The sequence below is a fragment of the Dermacentor silvarum genome, chromosome 1 (genome assembly GCF_013339745.2).
Source record: "Dermacentor silvarum isolate Dsil-2018 chromosome 1, BIME_Dsil_1.4, whole genome shotgun sequence".
Lineage (NCBI taxonomy): Eukaryota > Metazoa > Arthropoda > Arachnida > Ixodida > Ixodidae > Dermacentor > Dermacentor silvarum.
This window is the reverse complement of record NC_051154.1, coordinates 451,552,364-451,559,747: the sequence shown is the minus strand read 5'-3', so window position 1 is coordinate 451,559,747 and position 7,384 is coordinate 451,552,364. Positions and strand designations below refer to the sequence as shown.

Here is a 7,384-nt window from a genome sequence, read left to right as displayed (position 1 = left end):
GCAATCATTTTACTCTTCCAACAACTACTGCATAAATGGGAAAACGAAACCGATTTTGTTTCGTTCTCCGCGCTCCCAGCACCAGGTGGAACCACGCGCGGCGCTTCCGATCTCGGAGGATGTAACAAGACGAGCGGTTGACGAAGCTGCATTGTGTAGCCAGCCGGTTTATCTTTTTATGTTGTACAGTTTGTTAGTTTACCGTAAATATGTCTTGATTTGTACTCAAGAGTGGAGCAAGGCCCTATGGAACAGAGATTGACGCATCGTGAGCGAAGAACAGACGCGATGGATGGTTAGGCTGCTTGACTCTCGGCTGTACGACTCTCGGCATGTTAGGACTGGCAAAGTTCCGAATTTGTCGCGGTGTGGTGTACGCTTCTGTGCTCGTCAAGTGCCGTCAGAGCGCGGGGGTGTTTGAACGGAATGTGTCCCTTCGTCTACAAAACTCTGCACGCTGCGGCATCGAAGTCCTGTGTACGGGTGCACGTATGCGCTTGGATACGGGATAGCCTGCCCTCAACGGGTGTTCAACAGTGTACGCACGCTGCGCGTACGCGTACGTATGAGGTAAGCCCGTTGTAATTCTATTTGTTCGGTTTGCATAGTGAAGCTGTTTAGATGATGTGTGGTAAGCTGGCGTGGCGAACAGAACTATTTGTTTTTCAAAAGGCCAGTAAACAGCGTCATAGGGCAAAAATGGCGCGTGAATGGGAAAAAGGATCACATAATTTCACATCGATCTCCATGGTAGCGCGATCGAAATTTTTTGTGTGGCGCGTATAACCTATTGCTCATGCGCGTTAAAAACTTAGAATAAGAGTGCATTCAGTTGCGCACATAATTCCTATTGACGCTTGTCTGTCGTGCGATAGTTGCCTCCTTGTTTGCATGCATTTTCATTGTAGTTACCAAAAAAAAATTGTTAGCTCTGCTGTGTCTTTCCTTGGTGCAACTGCTTGTGGTGCAGCAAGACGTTTTGCTTCTAATGATGTCTGGGCAATCCAAGCGTTCGTGTCGTGTAGCTAGCTGTAAATGTATCAGTCGCAAAAAAATTGTACATGCCAGAGAAGCAAATGCAATCAATATAGCCTGTATTTTATAAATCCTTCAGTTGAACTGCTTAAGCAGAAAGTAGATATGCGTGAAAATCAGATGATTGTGCTGATGCTTAGCAAGAACAAGGTAACATAACATTACTGATTCAATATTTTCTTTTACTGAAAGACTAGTTGCTGGTGTCCTACTGGAGTTGAGAAGAGATCTGCTGCCTGCCATGAGGCCATGTCTCTCAAGTTACCGCAATATTGTTGCCTTCAAAGTAAGTGGATTTGTTTCTCTCAGCATTTTACTACCAACCTGCATCATGGCAATCCACTTAGCTGTGTAGGTGATCACTGTTAGTGACATTGGAGTGCTGGTGGACAAGCACCCTTTGAATGTTACAACACACAGCTGTGGCAATATGTGAAGCTGTTAATATACAGAGTGTCCCAACTATGATGCATAAATATTTTTTAAAATAAAGATGCCACATAGCTGGACAAAACCAAGTTATTATTACGTTTGCCATTGCTTGGAGATACTGAGAATATTCTTTGCATTCTGCCTAATTAGATCATTAGTCTTAATTAATCAACCTCTCAGTTACTCTAATCAGATGAAAAGTGTAAATGAGGAAATTGTAGAACACCATGAACAACTCCCGATACAGCATCCTGTTGTGCAAAAAGTGCTACATAAAAGTGTTCTTCCGAGCGGGAAAGAAGCTCGCGAATACACATAAAATTGCCGCATGAATGGCCGCTCGAGGCTCTTTGCGTGTATTCGTGGCTTTCTTTCACGCTCAGAAAAACTTTCATGTAGCACGTATTTCATGTAATTATAATATTTGAGAAGTTGATTAAATAATTTACACTTAATTATGCAATTAGGCAGAATGCAAAAAAAGTATCTCCAGGTGATGGCAAACTTTACCTTGGTTGTGTCCAGATACGTAGCATTTGCATATTTTCAAACCTTTGTGTGTTGGGACGCCCCGTATAAGCCAGATTTGTTTCTCCAAGTTAATATACTGATGACATTCGATTGTGGTCTAGCAGGCAAAAATGCTAAACAGGAAGAAATTTTAATTTGCTCTTGGTAGGTTGTTCAAGCAAATCAACAAAGTTGTTACACATGAAATGCGGCATTTGTAGGTGTGTTCTGCAACACTGCAGCCCTAAATAACTTTTGAGTAAAGTGCTACTACTATAATTTCTCTAAAGCATGCAGCAAGGTTCAGCATTCCAGGAGGCTCGCATCAAGAGAGATCTATTTATATGAATTTCATATGTAAAAATGAGGTGTTATTGTTTGGATGACTGTATAAACTTATGCTTTAATTCCAGTCTTGCATGAGGCAGACTTGGACGGGAAAATTGATTTCTTTTGGGCGATGTGGTACAAATGCATGGGGTAATGCTTGTATGCATAGACATTACATCCCTATTGCTTAGCCAAGGGGTGCCCCTGCGTGTTAAAATTTACAGGCCTCAGATTGAAGAATGTCAACTTTTGTAAAATCAACTACACCTTTTAGATTATGAGATTACAATTATTGCATACCGTCATAGTGTGGTATATGGGCTGAAAACCCTGCACACTGCGGTATCATGAAAATTTATTCATGTAATACAAGCCATGCTGCTTGCCGATTTAAGCAAATATAAGGCAACTTTTCTAGGAATGTTTCTGGCTTTGTAATGTACTTCATGTTATATTCTTTAAGACTATAAAGCAGATTGTTCTTCTGTACATTTTCTGGAAACTTAAACTGCGGCGATCTAAACCACTTGGCAACAATGCTGTGATCGCTACCGCGTGTGGAGCAAACGCAGCTTTGCCTTGTTCAATTGTGTCGCGGGCACTTCTGAAGCGCTGCCTATTTAGTAAATAATCTTGGTGGCATGGAAGCGCCGTCTGCTTCTATGCATTGCTTTGTTTTCTTGTGGCATCACGTCACATTATAATCGTAATATTTTTTTTTCTGAGAGTCTCATATTGCCCCCCCCCTCATCATGCTGTAATTGTGGTTGCATTATTTATGTGCAAATATTTATGTATAGATGACCACTGCTCCAAGTTCCATTTTATCGCAAAGTAAGCTACGAATACCCAAGGAATTATGTATAGCAAAATACCAAAGTCAAATTGCCGAACACAACCAAGCAGACTCAGTGCACAGTCTCTCACCAGATTGCATTGGTCATGCAAAGGTGCACAGCATACCTCTTTATTACTTGCTGAACAAGCTGTGAGAAAACTGAATATTTATGTAGCTTCAATTAAGTGCTATCAGCCATTACTTCTGCCCTCAGCAATTGTGGACTATTATCACGACTTTTCTTTTTCTAACTCATTTTGCTTATTATAGAGGGATTACTGCCTGTGTTCATAGGAAATAAATCACATGGGCAATCAAACGCCAAGAATGTATAAACTTGGAACATTGATTGTGCAGTTTGATGGTTCAGAATAAGTAGAAATACAGCATAAAAACTTAACTTTTACTTGAAACAACAATAGAGCATACAGTAACCATACTTGCCTGCTGTAGCCCCTGTGCCAAGTAAATTTCAATTCTGCTTTTTGCATCCTATCAGAGCGCTGGTAACATGTTTCACATTTCTGTCAGCCAACTAACCTGTCTTGTAACAGTAAAAACGTGCCAACTATATTTTTTAACAACATTCTAGAATATGCAGGCAGTTCGCTTAGAAAACTAAAGCCATAGAATCAATACAGTGATGCGACTTTCGGTTTGCATGTCACAGGTTGAGAAAAGTAAGGTGGGAGCTGTTTCCAATGTTCCGACTAGATAGCAAAGCTAGTATAAAAGGTAGCACACCACTGAGCTCTACTATGGGGGGCTGGATAGCGCATTGAGCGCCTTCGACTGAAGCCAACCTTGTCCCAGGAGTTGGTACTTCATGACTTTGCTGTGGCATTTCACCTGCACAGGAGTGCGGCATTTCTGCTATAATGCTTGCCCTTTGTGCCGCAAGCTACCGAAGCAGTCCAGAGAAGTATTTCGAGAAGACGTCCAGAATTTTTCATCACAGCACTGACAGCATCGCTAACATGAGTGGCGTGTGCTGAAAACACTTGTCAATCAGAAAATGCTTTCTGTAAGAAAAACTTATCACGTACGGGTTCAGAACATCGTAACAGCTCTCACCAGACATGTGGAGACATCGCCTAGATGTGGAAAACCACGAAGAAAAATTTTTATGGCAGCAATATTGTGCAACGGCACACACTAGTAAGTGCAGCGTATGCCCTACTTTTGGGACAAGCCACTGCACGACACTGCATTTCCGCTGGCTTCATCTACGCCTGGCTCTGTGGGCAGCGAAGCGGCATCCAGCAAAACATAGTAGAGATCAGTGGTGCACATAGTATTTTATGTCCCCTTTCTCGATGCCAGCTGAACACACGGTAACTGTTTCCAAAGCAGAAAAACTAAAGGCAAGGGCTCTGTACACATTGCATCGTAAAGTGGCTGATGCTTGGGCAAAGCAAATACTGTGCATGGTAGATTTGTGTGAGGCAAGCTAGGAGTCAAAAAGCCTGCTGCATACTAGCAAATGACCAACATATTGTTGCATGTTGAAATTCTTTTTTTATTCCTCATCACTCATTTGTGTAGGGGAGACGGCTCTCACAACTGGAGAAGCCTGGGAAGCATGCAGTACTCCACAAAACCAGTTTCAACGTAAAATGTGTCTGCATCTCATAATTTCATGGCTGCGAGAGTGAGCCCAATGGTAAACACATCTGAGTGTTCATGATGTCATGCATTATCCACTTTATCTGCACGTCATACCTATCTTGACAAAGCTGATATTGCCTTTAGAGAAATTGTAGATGTTGTGAGCTTGCATTTCAGAACGCACAACAAGCTTAACACGTACAACACCAGAACAATTTGTTGAGAATTTTGGATCAGGAATCTTCGAAGCACAATTTGTTTAGTGGTGTTAAGATTCTGCTTAAGGTTGTTGATTATTACATTCATATAGTGTTCAAGCATTGCTGTAACAACATTCTTCGCTTGGAGTACATAGTAAGGGTGTACTCCACATGAGCTGGTGGCATTTTGCTCCATATTCAAAAACTGGTTTCTTCTTCAGTTGAGATTTTCAAGCTTGCATTCTTTATTAGCTGTTGTATGTAACCTATCCTAAATGTTTGAATAGTGAACACAATGTGACCTTTTTGATTGATTTTGTGGATTGTACACCCTTGCTGCAAACAATTTGAGATAACTGTTTCTGCCTTAATGAAAAATAATTGCTTGAAGCAGCCATAGCCACCAATAATACTAGCATGACACGATTATGACAATTGTGATATTGTACTTTGATTTATAATGTTTTTAAACATATGGAGCTCTGCCTGTGGTGTAAATGGGTTCCTGATATCCATTCGTGATGCAAGAATTTGAAGAATAAACTGAAGCAAGGATGTTTACTTACTTTTCAAGAGAAGCTCATGGCAATTTCCTCATGAAAAGTAAAATAACTAGAAATAACTTTACTGAGCTGAGAAGAGTGCTACAATTGTCTCATTCGAATAGTGCCATATACAGAAGCTACAACAAATGTTTACTATTTTGGTTGCATTTGTATATATGGTCTTGTCACGTGTTGCAAGCTGTATTCAGAATGGCCACAGCTCAGTCATGATTGTGGCATTGTGCAATGAAGTACCGCTGGCATCACCCGGAAAGTGTCGCAAAGTTACAAATACAACTTTAAATGGGTTCTTTTAGGAAAAAAGACTTAGCTCAGAAAATTATCCTTTTTTATGCAGCCTGTCGAGACAAGGTTTCTTTACATGGCCATGGCGCTCAAGGAAGAAACCGAGACTGTAGACTGCCAACGTTCATTCCTGTTCCGGCAAAGACGGGCCAGCAGTAACCAGCAGGATTTTACAAAGTGAACTCATCACAGCTTGAGCCACTCCATGCCACAAGCAGTTGCTCCTCGAGCCACCGTGCAAAGGTTCCTTGGGGCACAAGTCCAACTCAGCGCCACAACCTTTCTTCTGCAGTTTTTCTACCTACTTAGCTAACCAGGTGGGTCAAAGATGGCAGAGGGAAAGGGAATCACAGCTTTAAGCATAGAACCTGCTCAAGCTTAATGCAGTTTGAGAGTGAACAGTGAACGAGAAATAGGTAGAGAAAAATAAGACACCTCTTCTTCCTCAGAGAATTGGCAGTGAAAAAAAAACAGCTTATGGAAGGCTTGAATATTGGTCGCAATAATTTGGCATAGGTAGGATAATGACTATGAATGTTTCTGGCAAAAGTAGTGGTAGTAGGCTGAATAATCAAGGAGTTTAGATATAGATTAGAAAACAAATTTCATTACACTACCAGAATTTTAAATCATCCCAATAATTCTTTTGACGGTTTATGCGTGTTGAGCGACAATGCTTCTTGATGCCTGCTTCTTGCTGAGATCATTCTTATGCTGCATAATTCACCTGTTCAAGTTCCATGTTTCTCCCGTCCAAGCAAATTTACATTCATCACAAGAAAACTTATAGATGATTTCCAGAAACTTGCTGATTAAATGAGAGAGCAGCATGCATACCAGGCTTTCAGATATGCGTTCAACAGCCTCAGATCTCGTGAATGTTATACATACTCCTGCTGAGCAAGTTCTTGGTATCATCTACAAGGTCATTTCAGAATATGAGTTTGCTTAAGTTGGAGAAACAGTCAATCGAAGACATGTCAAGCGATATCGCTGTCGATCTACATTCCAACTGAAATAAAAGTAAATATAGCACCAAATGCAAGAATTATTGGGATGATGCCATTCTTGCAGTGAATGAAATCCTTCTTCTAATCTAAATATACAATCCATAATAATTCAGACTACTAAAATACTTCCAAAGGGGTTGCGTCGTGAATTATGCATGTTGTATCCGTATTTTCTTACTATAAGACCCAACGATGCTTAACAGCAGAGAAACATTAAGAGCTGAGTACTTAATACTTTATATTGCTCCATAAAATCAGTTTCCCTGCCAACATCAGCGTCCCGCGCTAATAAGGTTTGGGAGAATGTGTGAAACAAGTCACCTGACCCATAGGGTAGTGCTGTTCACTTTGTTTGTAATGAAGGTCATACTGTACATGTGTGTGATACCATACGTGTCAGTTACCTTTAAAAAAAGGAGCCAAACTGCGAGTCTGGCCTAAGTGGAACAGATTCAATACAAAAAAATGTTTTTGTGCATAAACAAAACAAGGAGCGAAGAAAAGGAGCAACAGCAAGCTACGATCGCGTTCTAACAACTGGTTTGATTTCGGAAGAACCATTTACTTAAG

The 7,384-nt window shown here is 40.9% G+C and overlaps 1 long non-coding RNA gene across 1 annotated transcript; it reads left to right on the top strand.

The window, feature by feature from the left end:
- Positions 1-411: 411 nt before the first annotated feature.
- On the top strand, positions 412-6,176 carry LOC125942643 (uncharacterized). The gene is made up of 3 exons (XR_007465280.1): positions 412-570; positions 1,228-1,321; positions 5,857-6,176. It is a non-coding gene; the product is annotated as an uncharacterized LOC125942643 (long non-coding RNA).
- Positions 6,177-7,384: the final 1,208 nt, after the last annotated feature.